The sequence below is a fragment of the Cryptomeria japonica genome, chromosome 3 (genome assembly GCF_030272615.1).
Source record: "Cryptomeria japonica chromosome 3, Sugi_1.0, whole genome shotgun sequence".
NCBI classification, from domain to species: domain Eukaryota; kingdom Viridiplantae; phylum Streptophyta; class Pinopsida; order Cupressales; family Cupressaceae; genus Cryptomeria; species Cryptomeria japonica.
Window position 1 is genome coordinate 435,367,275 of NC_081407.1, and position 15,475 is coordinate 435,382,749.

Here is a 15,475-nt window from a genome sequence, read left to right on the forward strand (position 1 = left end):
ACGCCACTGGACAAACTAGCATGTACTTTGATGCCATTCATCCTTGGAAAGAGTCAAGAAGAAGAGACCAGAGATGAGTACTTAGCAGAATGGATCTATAAAAATCCCATCACCATCGATATTCCGCAAGCTAAGCTTCCTACAGATCAGTATGGCAAAGGCCTTCTCATTATGCAAAGAATGGATTATGATGGTTAGAGTGCTTTGGGACCTTGCAAGCAAGGATGACATGAACTGCTGCAGCTAGAATTAAAGCCCAAAGATAACATAGGACTAGGCTTTCAAAAGGAGATCTTTCCTAAACTTAGATTCAAAGGGAAACCCATCAAACCACTATATCGGCCTATTACAAAGAGGTCACCTTTGGTTATATCAGCAGCACCACACACCACACCAACTGCTCCATTAAGGCTAAAAATCCCAGTAAAACCATCTACAACACCCTTCATCCCACCAAACAAACCAACGATCCCATCAGCAGCAGCAATAACATCAATAACACCATTAGCAACAACAACTGTATTAGAACCCACAACAGTATCTACGACACCAACAGTTCCAGCAGAAGTAGCAGAGTCAACACTACCAATACTCCCTATATCGGATTCATTGATTTCCATAATCCTTCCTGCAACACCAATCATTTCATCTACAAAACTGATCACACCTGTAGTGTTTAACTCAAAGGACATCCCAGTATGGTATAGTAATTGGATACTGGAAAGTGACTCAGAGACTGACTCACATGAATGGGAATTTGATTCCATCTAGCTTAATACTTCAGATGAGGAAGACACATCACTACCTCCACCCCATAAAGACATCCCTGTTTATGGAGAAGCACAGATAAAGACCTCTTGGGTTCCTGAGCTAGAAACATCTTCCACAGACCCTATGTCACATCCTACGTCTGATTCTGACAGGGAGAGTACCATCAATGACCTCCACCACAACGTCTTAACTCTCACTAACACATCTAACGAACTTAACCTAATCGATGAGGTAATGCCCATTATCCATCCTGAACTCATCGAATGGAACCAACCTAATCCCCCATGTCTTGACCATTTCCAAAATGATGAGGCGATCATTGACTTTTTGGAACTATGGGATAACATACCAAGTGGGGATCACAAATTTGGATTCGCCATTGAACTTAATAGCACAACATACTTCGGGGCGGATGCCAAACCTTTCAACTGCAAAAATATATCAATAAAACATGGATCTTCCAGTGAAAACCACACTGTGGCACTATTTGATCCCACAAAAGTAAAGCCTGAGGATGAAAGGTTTGACATTCTCCCCTCTAGTACACAATAGGAACGATCAACAATTCTCATTGAAGAGACAAAATAATACAACATGGGGACTCCTAAAACACCTCACCACATACATCTGGCATCTCTTTTAACTCTAGAGGAACAACCTAAGTTTGTAGAGTTCTTCTAGAAGCATCAGATCAACTTCGTATGGTCATACATAGACATACCTGGGCTTGATCCTGATTTAGTCATGCATCACCTCACCTTAGTAGAAGGAGCCAAACTTGTCAAGCAGAAACTTTGCAAGATGCATCCTCAGATTGTAGTACTAGTCAAAGCAGAACTTAAGAAACTCTTGGATGTTGGTTTTATTAGACCAATTGATTATACAGATTGGATATCCAACATTGTGCCTGTCGGCAAAACCAATGGGGGAATCCGTATCTGTATTGATTTCAGAGATATAAACAAGGCATGTCCTAAAAATGACTTCCCCCTACCAAACATTAACATGATTGTAGACCTAACATCAGGACATGCCATGCTCTCTCTCATGGATGGCTTTTTCAGGGTACAACCAGATAAAGATCACACTAGAGGATCAACATAAGATGGCCTTCACCTATCCATGGGGAACATATTGTTGGAATGTAATGCCTTTCGGTCTAAAGAATGCAGGAGTGACCTATCAAAGAGCAATGACAACCATCTTTCATGATATGATACATACCATGATGGAAGATTATGTTGATGACTTACTGGCAAAATCACTCACAAGAGAAAGTCATCTGGAAATATTAGATAAAACTTTTGATAAACTGGAACAATATCATGTTCACCTCAATCCAAGGAAATGTGTCTTTGGAGTAACCTCAGGGAAGCTTCTAGGATACATTGTCTCAAGCAAAGGCATTGAGGTCGATCCTGCAAAGGTCAAAGCAATCATAGACATGCCACCTTCGAAGAACATCAGTCAGCTAAGGACATTAAAAGGATGACTACAATCCATCCGAAGATTCATTGCACAACTGGTAGATAAGTGTCACCCATTTATACACCTGTTACACAAGAACATCCTTTCAATGGGATACTAGATGCCAACAAGCATTCTAGATGCTTAAAGACTATCTCATGAATACACCATTGCTGATCCCACCAGATCTGAGTAAGCCTCTACTACTCTATATATTAGCAACAAATACAACATTGGGTGTACTATTGGCACAACACAATGCAAAAGGGAAAGAGTGTGTTGTTTACTACATCTCTCGCACACTGGTTGGCTATGAACTCAATTACACACCTATTAAGCGAGCTTGCCTAGCAGTAATTTTGGCAGCCACTAAACTGAGGCACTATCTATTAACATATAAAGTACAGCTAATTGCAAAGATTGATCCACTCAAATACTTACTCAGTAAAGTAGCATTGATAGGCCGCTTGGCCAAATGGGTGATGATTCTAAGTGAATTTGACATAGAGTATTTGGACCATAAGGCTATCAAAGGCCAAGTTATTGCAGATCAGTTGGCTGATACTCCCTTTTAAGGCGATCATCCTCTCATTTCCAATTTTCTAGATAAAGAGATATTCATGATCACATCAGCACAACCATGGAAACTATACTTTGATGGTTCATACACTAGGCATGGCTCGGGGGCAGGCATTTTGTTTATCACACCTTAAGGTGACAGCATCCCGAAGTCTTACAGGCTCACATTTCCATGCACAAACAACATAGCTGAATATGAGGCCTTGATCACAAGACTCAGGCTAGCCATACAATGGAAGTTACAAGAACTACAAGTATATGGCGACTCCCAATTGATCATTCGACAAGAAACAAATGAATATCAGACCAAGGATGACAAACTCATGCCGTACAAACAAATGGTGGACAAATTAAAAACATCATTCACTACCATCACCTTTGAGCAGGTACCCAGAGATTAGAATTGAGTTGTTGATGCTATGGCTACCATTGCATCTCTCCTAGATCTTCCACAAAATTCAACACACTACGAGTTCTTGGTAGAACAACTTTGGATTCCCGCTTATGATATCCCTGAATCCAAGATGATATGTCACCTTGTCGGTTCTGAATCCCCATGGTATGGTGAGTTCTACACCTACCTCCACGATCACACACTTCCTCCTAACTAATTGAATAACCAACATAAAACCTTCATTCAACAAACTGCTTGATATACCATTATTGTTGAAACCCTATACCAATGCAATCTTGATGGTACTCTCTTTCGATGTTTGGAATGGGATGAGATAACAAAGTCCTTGGAAGAGGTACATGAAGGAATTTGTGGGACGCGCACAAGCGGTCCTTCACTAGCATTCGAACCCCTACAGGCGCAACTCCTTACTCACTAGTCTATGGCACATAATCTATCTTACCTATCGAGGTCGAGATACCATATCTATGGGTTTCCTTGCACAATCTCATCGATGATGAAGCATACAGAGTATCGCGTCTCCAAGACTTAGAGGTACTTGATGAGAAACGACAAGCTGCATACAATCATCTCAAAGCCTTTCAACAGCACATGAGCAGAAGCTATAATCATCGAGTTAGACCTCGTACATTTGAGGTAGGTGATCTTGTTATTCGAGAAAATACTCGCAACCAACCAAACCAAGAACATCAGGGAAAGTTTGAATCAAATTGGCTAGGTCTATATGTTATCACTGCTATATTTGGGTCCGGGGCATATCAGTTGGCTACTTCAGAAGGAGAACCGCTAGCAGATCCAATCAACAACATGCACCTTAAAATTTTTTATACATAAGCTGTACAGAGCATCAGGCTCCCATGCATATTGGGAAAAACACCAAAAACATTCAGATAAATGTCCTGAAGAAAATACAAAAAAATAAAAATAGTAAAGAAAAATCATGCATCCAAATGGTGAACAACCACTCTGGTGGCACCTTGGGTAAGTGCGATGGTGAAAACTTGGAAAATAGGTGCCACTCGTAAAGGCTATGGCTCCATTGTCTTTCAGACTTGTTGTGATCACATTCACTACATTCACTCATTCATCAATCCAAAACCATGGCTTGTTATTGATCTGTAATCAAGGATAGTACTTCATGCGTCTTGCATCCCACTTTTTCATAGTCATATCTAAACTGGTGGCAATGCCCTTAATCTAGTTGATGGAAGTGGATTCTACATTATTTTGTGATTCATTGAGTTCTTCATTCAAATCTATCTCATAAATCCAAAAACATTGAAAAACTATCTCACAAAATCCAAAAACATCAGAAAACATCAAACAAACAAAAATATGGCAACACCTTGTACATACGTTTTTCAAAGCAGATACCAAACAAACAGTGTGAAATAATCAAACAATGACCACTTATCTGATCAACCAAACAATCAACATCAAACACGCAAACTGTCTAAACAAGGATGCATCCTTCCTTACCAAAACAAAGACAAGATGACATTTTCTTTGACAAGAAAATTCTGTTTAAGCTATCAAATACTTGGTTGATTTTTAGGTTATTTATTCATTTATATCCAATTCCTACGCTACTTTGGGATATCCACAAGTGATTAGAGTGGCTGGGATGGTTCCTAAACATTGTTTGTATGTCTTCTACGAATTATTCCAATGAAGTTCTGGGACATGTACTAATGGTGTCTATGTGGGAAGTTCACTAAGCTACGTGATCTTATGTAAAATACAGTCATGGATCACTATGACTTGTTGACTACAACGTATACCTCAACCATATGAGCATGAACCCTTATGGAGGGTCCATATTCTTTATTCTTTATTTATGCTGCTTGCTTGTAGGTACAATGCTCCATCCTTGGTTCCTACTGCCTCATCCAAGATTGATACTACCATGCTCTATGATGAAAAATAAAGCACTATGTATCGTCATTTCATCTCATTTGTATATATTGCATTCCGTTGCATTCCATCCATCCATACATTCATAAATAGCTGCATATCATTCATACATAGTAATGATAATGGATACTCTATTTTCCTCATCTTCCATAGGAATGCGTCATAGGTCCTCCATTTCTTCTATCTAACATAAAACCCCCCCTCACCCTCCCCATTTTGATAATCAACATCATATACCCTACATCATTTCCCATCAACCCAATCAAGCAAGTTACTCTATTTGCATAGGTATATCGACTCACACACACCTAGACTATCAACAAATACTATGATCAAGTATCTTCAAGTCTCAACAGGTAATCGATTATGGCAAACCTAGACTACAATAGACATTTATCATAATGACCTAGTCTCAACGGGGCTGCTATGATTCACCGCAACCATCTATCACATGCACACACTATCAATTGATCAACCAATTAAACACAATCATAATGGACAATTACATCAATTGTCTAAGTCTCAACAAGTATTTTGCTTCAAATACCTTGACTTCATCAGGCAATTACATCAATTGTTTAAGTCACCATTAGGTGACTTTGATTCACTTACTCAGATTTTATCCTGTCCAAGTGAACAACTAACATCAACTATCATGCTTTGACCCGATCGGGGCAATTAAACCGATTGCACCAGATTGTCCAACCAATTTTGATTAATTGTATAGTATCAATCAAAAGCACAACACCACATTTGCATTGTATCTCTTGCATAACCTATGGGTACTCACTGGCTTGCCATTTCTTCGTATTCACTCTGTTTTCTTCCATTCATTCACCATTATAGCTAATTTCTTTTATTCTACCTCCCCTCCACTTCTCGTTCTTTTTGGAGAGATCGTCCGATTCTTCAAAAAAAATTTGGCCCATCTCTTGAGGGGGCATACCACCCACTAAATTAACATTTATGGGACATATTTCTTCACATCTATTTTTCTTTCTTTGAAACGACGCGATAAAATCACACTGTCTCAAAGAGGGGCAAATGTAGTCACATAAATCTGTCCACTTATTTAAATGAATATTTAGTATTTATTTGATTATTTAACCATCAATCAATAATTAATTAAATTAATATTTAATTAATTCATCTTAACCCTCTTCTCCTATTAATTAAATAAATTATTCAATTTATTTGATTTAATTCACTTAACCAAATTCAAACCATTAATTAAATAAATAGATCATATTTGTTTAATTAAATATTCTCTCACACTTAAATAAATTAATATTTATTTAAATCCCCCAAAATCCCATCTCTCACATTTAAATAAATTAACATTTATTTAAATCACCTTTATCCTCCACCCACTTGCATTTTCCTACAAATGCAAGTTGCACAACTATTTTATATAAAAAAATTATTTATTTAAAATCCTATTTATCCTCACCCACTTGAAACCTTTAATGGTTTCCCTTAAAGTCTTCAAACTTGATGCCTTCCTTCTAGAGTCTTCTCAAGCCTTTAATGGTTTCCCTTAAAGTCTTCAAACTTAATGGCTTCCTTCTAGAGTCTTCTTAAGCCTTTAATGGTTTCCCTTAAAGTCTTCAAACTTAATGGCTTCCTTCTAGAGTCTTCTCAAGCCTTTAATTGGTTTCCCTCAAAGTCTTCAAGCATTTAATGCTTTATCTTCCTTTTTCTCATGTAAATAAATTAAGATTTATTTAAATAAAATTCAAAATTCACATTCACATTTAAATAAATTAATATTTATTTAAATATCTATCCAAATGCAAATTACACCATTTAATTGAAATAAATGATTTTATTTCAATTGAAAATCTCAAAATTCCTCCCACTTGCATTCTCCTACAAAATCCACTTGCATGCCTAAATCCCTTCTAGATTCTTCTAACTCCTTCTAATTAGCCTAATCCTATCCTAATCATTGTCACATTCCTAAATAAAAGGAAGTCACTTCTCAAAAACCTCCAAAGTCTTCAATAACCATTAAAGGCTTTATGTCTTCAAATGGTTAACCTCCAAAGTCTTCCAAACCATTAAAGGCTCTTACATAACCATTTATGGTTAACTCACCTTTTACCTTTGGTTAGAGACTTTCCTCTAACTTAACCATCATTTTGACTCATGGGTCTCTTCAAATCATTTATTTCTTTGACTAAGGTAACCATTTAACCCTTGCACATTCATTTATCTCTTGGATAAAAAGAATATCCATTAACCTAACCCTAACCCAACCCCCCAGGGTAACCATCATGTCCCCTCAAGCATTTAATGTTCCTTATCTCTCCTCTCAAGCCTCCTCATGGTGACACTTGTCAACATGGGATTGGGTTGAAAGTCTCACATGGATTGAATATCTTTCAATCCTAACCCTTGTTAAGATTGCTCAATCTTAACCCTTCACTTCCCCATTTCTTCTATAAACAAAACCCTTCTCCTCAAGCAAAGAAGGAAGCATTAGAGTATTGTTGTTATATTGGTATTAGCATAGAGATTTTTCATAGCATCACTATCTACACTTGCATAGCATTTGTTTATCACATCCAACCATCTTGAATTTCCATATGGCATCTATGGCTAGTGCTAAAAGCTGAGAGCTACACTCATTTGGGACTTGGAGAGGGGAGAAACAAGAGAGAAGCATCAAAAGGCATCATGGAAGCATCTTAGGGAGGCTCTTCTCCTTTCTTTTGTTTTGTTAAATTTCTTTCATGCTTTTTTGAAATCTCTTTTGATACATTTGGAATGGGTTTTAGTTCTTTGTTTTGGTTTTATGGTTGAAACTAACTTATTAACATTGAACTTTGTTGTTTCCTTGTCCCCATTTCCATGACATCACTATCTACAATCGTTGATTTCATATTATCATTGTGCTATCATACGATTACTACAATTGTAGAGAAATTCACAAAACACCACACACACACACTTATTTAGAGTGGAGAAAATATGAAATCATGCAAGGCATATTTTTTCTAATAATTCATTTGATTTACAATGATTTCATTCATTATTGGTGATTTTTTATTTGTGAATATGGGTATTTCATTGTTATTATTCTTATCTTCGTATTTCACGATTCAAAATTCATGCTATCAAATATAGTTAAACTTTTCATGGACCAACTTGAGTCAAACCTAAGGCCTTTAATTCTTTGTTTTTTCGGATAAAACACATAGAGCATATAATATATTAATAATAGAGAAAATATAAGATATAAATACATAGATAAAGTAGCTGCACAAAATATGAGTGCAAGGCTCGATCATGGAGGCAACAATATTTAACTAGACAAGAGTAATACTCCTCAAGCACCTCTTGATTTAAAGTCATAAAGACATAGAATTGAAAGAGTCCAGCACTAGCTATATGGATCAAAGACACATAATAGAAGCCAAGTACTAAGGATCATCACTAACACAAACCAAAACAAGAGAGAGAAGCTTCAAAAAGAAGGCCCTTAATTAAACTTGGCCACAATTGTGGCAGGGCCTGAGAAGAAATCTCGAATCTTACGCTTGTTAGCTTCCTCATAGAGATCCTCATTATTTGAATAGAAGATATTCATGAGTGCATAGTCATCATAGATTACATAGTATTTGAAGAGGTTTCATGCCTCCATTTTATTTTCATTACCTTCCCTTGAAAGATTAAAAACTTCACCTAAAGAGCCTGAGATCAGATCGGTATCAACACCACCCAAAGCTTGAGCTACATTTGGCCAATAATAGCCAGCCACCAATTTACTACCCACTATGCAGACCTAGTCTAGAAATGGGACTATTTGGAGTAATGGGGTGAAGAAAAATTCAAAAACCTAACCATCGTGGGTATATGAGTCATCTTTACTGGTGTTGTTCTTGAGAATAATGAATATTGCCTATTAAACTAACTCATCCTTAGAATGAAAGAGTCGATGGAATTGTTGATCCAAGGACTTGTTTTCACATTTGAATGGAACACCAAATAATGTCAACATTTCAAAGCAAGTGACAAATATGCTAAGATACACAGGCCCAAAATAGAAGTAACATATCAGTTCTTAAATACTGAGAGAACTTGTCTACTTGAAAGCCATTGAAGGCCTTAGGAGGAGGCAAAGAATGTGGCATGTGAACCTTGCTCACAAGAGGATCAAGGAGATGCACGCAAGATTACACCATATCAATCGAAATCCAACTTCCCTTAGTAAATCTCTAATGGAATACACAATAAATGATGAAATTATTTGGAAAGCTCACCCACTCAAAGCATGAGACCAACAATGTACTAAAATAACCCCTAGAAAAGGATTTCGACAACACAGGGGCCTAAAAATTGCAAGGACTAAGGAACTAAAACTTCTGACATGGATATAGTCAACACAAGGGCTTGAAGAATGAACAACAACATCTGATTTGAAGGGGCCAATAATATCTTAGGAGGACTGCACTAAGTATGATGAGATCAACTGACTAGACCATACATTGAGAATGTGACCATAAAAATGTAGCGATCGAATCCCTAGGAAAGGAGTCTGAAGACATAGGAACCTGCAAGTTGGAGAAGTCATGAGATGCATATTGTTTTAAAATCTGAGCATCATGTAAGGAAGTGAGAACAAAAGCATATTTGAAAAAAACATTTGAATCCATGAGCTACTGGCCATCAGAAGAGTCCAAAAACCAGACTGCAGAGGAGAGTATGGGAAAACCAAAACCTTAGAGTAGATAAACAAAGAGTAAGTTAAATAAGCCTAGCATTATCCTTAATGAATGAGGATAGTAAGGGGTTCATCATAAGCTTGGGGAGATTAAAGGATTCTTCCTCAGCAACATGGGAGTAGTCCCTATTTGTCAACACATTTGTAACCTTGTTTTCTTCTCTGAAGAAATGAAGGAGATGATAACAATGGAAGAACATTAGACAATCCCATGATTCTTACAAGATGTAATTAATTTTCTAGTTTGGAGCTTCTCTTGTCCTAAATGTAGAGATAATAATATGGGAATCCCCTTCAATTATAATCTGCCTCACCTTACACTTCATTGTTAGTTTAAGACCCACAACTAGAACCCTTTCTTCAACCATATTATTCATGTCATTTGGAGCTATAGCAACAAGAGCTGCTACAACCAACCCCATGGAGTCTCTAGGAATACACCCCACCCACAAAATACTAGGGTTTCCTTTTAAAGCCCCATCAAAGTTCAATTTGACAAAGTATTTATTAGGGGGCTTCCATTTGATTTCTTTCCTATTAACACTCTTGGGTAAATTCTTGAGAAGACTCCCTTTGAACAAGAGAGCTATGAGTTTCCATTTTGAGAGGATCCTGTCATCCTTAGATGAATAGCAAGAGTCAATTATCTTATGTTTGATAGTATATGCATTTACTGATTCTGAAATTGATTTTCAATGTTCAAGAGAACAATATCCAGAGTATTTTTCTTATTCCTAAAGATGCACTTGTTTCTTTCCCACCAGATGTTCCAAATTAGGATGGTTAGTGCAACCTTCCAAATTACAACAAAGAAAAAGATTTCGTGGAGAAGAATCCAAGATTCAAATACTTCTACCAAACCAGAATGAAGTGAGGAACTCCAATGAAGGTTATCTTGCAGCCATAACCAACAAGACTGAGCAAAAGGATAGGACAAGAGTAAGTGATTTTTGGTTTCAAATTATGAATCAAATAGCACACAATTAAACATAGGAGAAAACCCTAGATGAGAAATTTTGTCATTGGTTAATATCGTTCCTTTTAAAGCTAACCAAGCAAAGGAACCCACCTTAGGAAGACATGCATCTGACCAGCAAAAGGAAAAACATCTCGCCTTTGCAACCAGTCTAGGATCCCTAATAATATTGTACCCTTGTTTGACTGAATAATTTCCTGAAGGAGAAGGAGACCAAATAATAGATTCTTTATAGTCTTTAAAATTCAGAAACATCTGATTGAGTTCCCTTTGAAGAATGTTTCTTTGATTTGCAGGAATGGGAGCGGAGGAGAGGTTTTTCCAATGAGTTGATCTCAACCCATTACACTCTTTAATGATGAAATAATCACTCACTTTGTCACCCCAAGCTTCTTTGAGGAGGGATTTTGATTGAGCTAATGATTCCAAATTGATTAGTGGGGGAAAGTCATTCCAAGAGTCCTCCCCCAAAAAGGCTTTTCTACCATCATGGATGACCCAAGTTAAGAAAGGAAGAAAGATATTTCTACAACTGACTATGAAGTTCCACATTTGGGAACACAAAGGTGGATTTAGGGCTATGAAAACCCTTTTGGGGTTATTAGAGTCTAAATATTCTGTTCTCATGATTTTTTTCCAATTTAGAGTTGTGGTTGGCAAAAATTTTCCAAACTAGCTTTGCACCTAAGGCCACATTTCTACATTCCATATTGTGGATACCTAATCCTCCAGTAGATTTGGGTGTACATACCTTCTCCCAAAATAAAAGATGGAGTCTTTCTTTGAGATCTTTATTACCTTTCTAGAGAAATATCTTGAGTTTAGATTCAATGTCAACAAAAACTCCCTTAGGAATAGAGAGAATTGACATGATGTAATTAGGGATGGTAGCCAAAACATATTAGATCATAAGGAGTTTGCCTTCTAGGGAAAGCCAAGTGTTTTTCCATGAAGAAATTTTATTTTGAATTGAGTTTGAAATGTTATCGCAAAATGATCTTTTATTTTTTCCTACAAAGAGAGGAATTCCTAGGTATTTACTTGGGAGTAACTCCTATTCGAATCCAAGAAGCTCAAGTAATCTCTAGGAAATACCTAAAGAGTAGTTATGAAAAAATATCTTTGATTTAGTAGCATTGATTTTCTGACTTGTGACATCACAATACTTGTCCTACACCAATTTGATAGTTTGAGCCTCTTGCATAGTAGCTTCACCAAATAAAATTGTATCATCAACAAAGAGGATATGTATAATGGCTACCTCTAAGCAATGGATTTTGATTCCTCCCCATAACTGAAGGCGGTGTTTAGCAGCAATAGATTGACTAAGAGCCTTAGCTAAGATGATAAATAAGTAAGGAGATAAATGATCACATTGTCTAATTCCTTGGGATGGAGAAAAGAAACCACATGGTTTCCCATTAATTAGGATATAAAATTTGATGCTTGAAACAAATAAAATGATCCATCTTCTCCATTTGATTGAGAATCCAAATTTGAGAAGCACTTGCTCTAAGAATTTCCAGTTGACTCTATCATATACCTTTGACATATCCAATTATAATCATGTTTTCCACTTTATGTTGTTTGATAGAGTGAAGAACCTCATTAGAAAACAAGGCACCCTCACAAGTCTCCTTTTTAGGGAGAAATCCTCTTTGTTCTTCTTAGATGATTTTATGAATCTTCTTTGCAAGTCTGATTGAAATAGCCTTGGAGAATATCTTGTAAATTGTATTGAAAAGGGAAATTGGTCTAAAATCAGCAAAGGAATCAGGGAAAAACTTTATAGGAATAAGAGCTAAGAAAGTTGTGTTGAACTATTTGAATTTATTACCATTCCTTCTTGCATCTTCAAGAGCTGACCAAAACTCGGTTCCCACACCCCCCAAAATTGTTTGGAAGAAGAGGGCAGTTATGTCATCAGGACCAAGAGCTTTGTCAGGGGACAAAGAGAATACTACAACCCTATCTTCTTCAAGGGAAAATGATTTGAAGAGATCCAAGATATCTTGATTGGATACCAAAGGAGGGATGTTGTCAAGGAGACCACAAAGCTCATTAGCTTTTGAATCTACACCCTCCAGAGGAGCTGCAAAGAGATTGGAGAAAAATTGGACTGCCTCAAGCTGGATTTTGTCATTCTCAACTAGGAAGACCCTAGATGAATCCTTAATATGAAATATTGAATTAGAAATGGTTCTCAATTTGGCAAGGAATGTAATAATTTGGTGTTTCTATCCCTATCTTCGAGGAGAAGTTATCTTGACTTTTGTTTCCATAAGATCTCTTCTCTAGAGAGTACCTCCTCATAGGCATGTTAGATTATTTTTTACTCTTGGTAAGAAGTTGGATTGATACCATTTTCAACATTTTTTGCATTAATCCTAGATAGCTGATTATGTTGGCTTCAAAAATCTAAAATTTGTTACAAAGTTGATAGATTTTAGATCCTTGGATGAGAGGGGAGTTTAGCCACCAGAATTTAAGGAGATGAAGGAAGGATGGATCCCAGAACCACATTTTCTCAACTTGAAGGAAGACTTAGGTTTATGATTGTTAGTGTTTTATAGCTGCAAGAGGTATTTCTAGAAGCAAGTCAGCCTATTGCAAATTATTATTTTATATTTATAAGGGCCAATCCAAGATGAAAAGTCACCTTGGTTTTTGAATGAGGCCGACTCTTGTGAAGTGTCACCTCGCTTGAGAAAAGACACCTTAATTTGTATATATAGAAGGTGATGATCATTTCATTTTGATCAATCAGTTTAATAGAAGAGATATATTCTTGGCTGGGTTTTTCTCCCTCAAGAAGGAGGGTTTTCTCAGGATATGCGGTGTGTTCTATTTTGTTCATGTGTTGTACTTGTTGTGTTATAGTGTTTATCAATTCTGTATTTCTGTTTATTTCACATCTGATCATAAAAACAACATGGTATATGTCATGCATGTGAAGTAGGGTATGTGCAATTGCAACATAAACAATCAATAGATCATTACAAGCATGGTTAGAAAATTAAAAGAAAATGAAACATAAACCATGACAAAGCGACCAATCGCCTCCTAAGAGATGCGATTATGGATTTGCTCTCACATATGGATAAGCACTCCCAGTGACTTGACTACACCTAGACGGAGGATTTCAAATGATGATGATATGCAAGCTAGATGAGATTGATTATGCTAGATTGATCTAAGAGTCTAATTGAGATAATGATATGCATGATTAAGCTAAGATGATGATGCAATTAAGCTAGAAAAGAGATTGATTAAGCTACATGATTCAACAATTATGCTAGAAAATGATCAAATTAAGCTAGATGTAAGATGCAATTGCCTATAATAACAATGCTCAAATGATATGCCTATAGTAACAATGCCTAAGATGAAAATGAGATGGGATCCATTGTGCTCCAAAATGGGGGATATTTATAGGAATTCCAAGGCCAGGGGTGAGGTGGTAGGAATCAACGGTCAAGATTGAGTCTGAAGATATCAAGGGTGAAATTGTAAGAGATTGGAGAAGAGGTTGGAGGGAGGGACACTTGTTATCTTTGTGGTGACAAGTGTCAAGGAGCCTTGCTCATGAGAGGGCAAGTGTCCAAGGGAGGAGACATGTGGCCTAAGTGCCATGTGTCTCAAGGGGATAATATCCACACCATAAGAGGTTAGGCTAAGGAGGTTAGGATGTGTAAGATAGGATAGGATTAGTTAAACCCAAGGTTAGGTTAGGTGGTTAGAAGTTAGGAGTCATGTGGGTAATTTGAATTTAAAAAATTCAAATAATAGGAAAAGGCTAATTAACTTTCAACAACTCATAAATTGATTTGTTTAATTAATTAGGATATTATAAGAAATGAATTAAATGGGGGGAGGATTAATTAATTTGGATCAATTAAACAAAGGGGACTATTGAAATGAACCTATTAAATAAATCTTTAGATTTATTAATAAGTAGATGAAAGGGATTTAATCAAATTGCTAATGAATTTAATTAAATTAGGAAGGGGGATTAATTAAATAATTTCTTATTTAATTAATTATCTTCAGACCATTTTTAGGTGTATACATTTTGCCCCTCTTTGAGGTGAGGTGTGATGACACGTTGATTCAAAGAATAACCTCATTTTGATGATGATATTGGTTCGATAGGATGCCCTAGACATTGATTGATAAATTGCGTTACGATGATGCTCCCTCAGGAGATCAATTGAGATAATTGACCTTTGGAGTGGTTGGATCGTTGCAAAATTGATTTTCTGATTAGAAATAATTTGATTTTTGTAACGTTGATTGATGAAAGTGCACGTTCTTTGGTCATGATGGTGCGGTTATCGATTCGATGATTGATAAAGCTTGATTGAATTTGACAAGATTGATTAGATTGATAAGATTGTGATTTAGTCTAGTTTCAAGAATGACACCTCCTGTATAAGACAAAGATGATCAAAGTATCTGGTTTCAGGAACGATATATCTTGTATAAGAGTTGATCAGAATGTCTGGTTCTAGGAAAGATACATCCTGTATAAGACATGATAGATTGGATCAGATGCGATCGATTGATAGAATTGATAAGGTTTATTGGATAAAGAACTAGCATGTTGTTGATATCAGGTTGCAGGAAG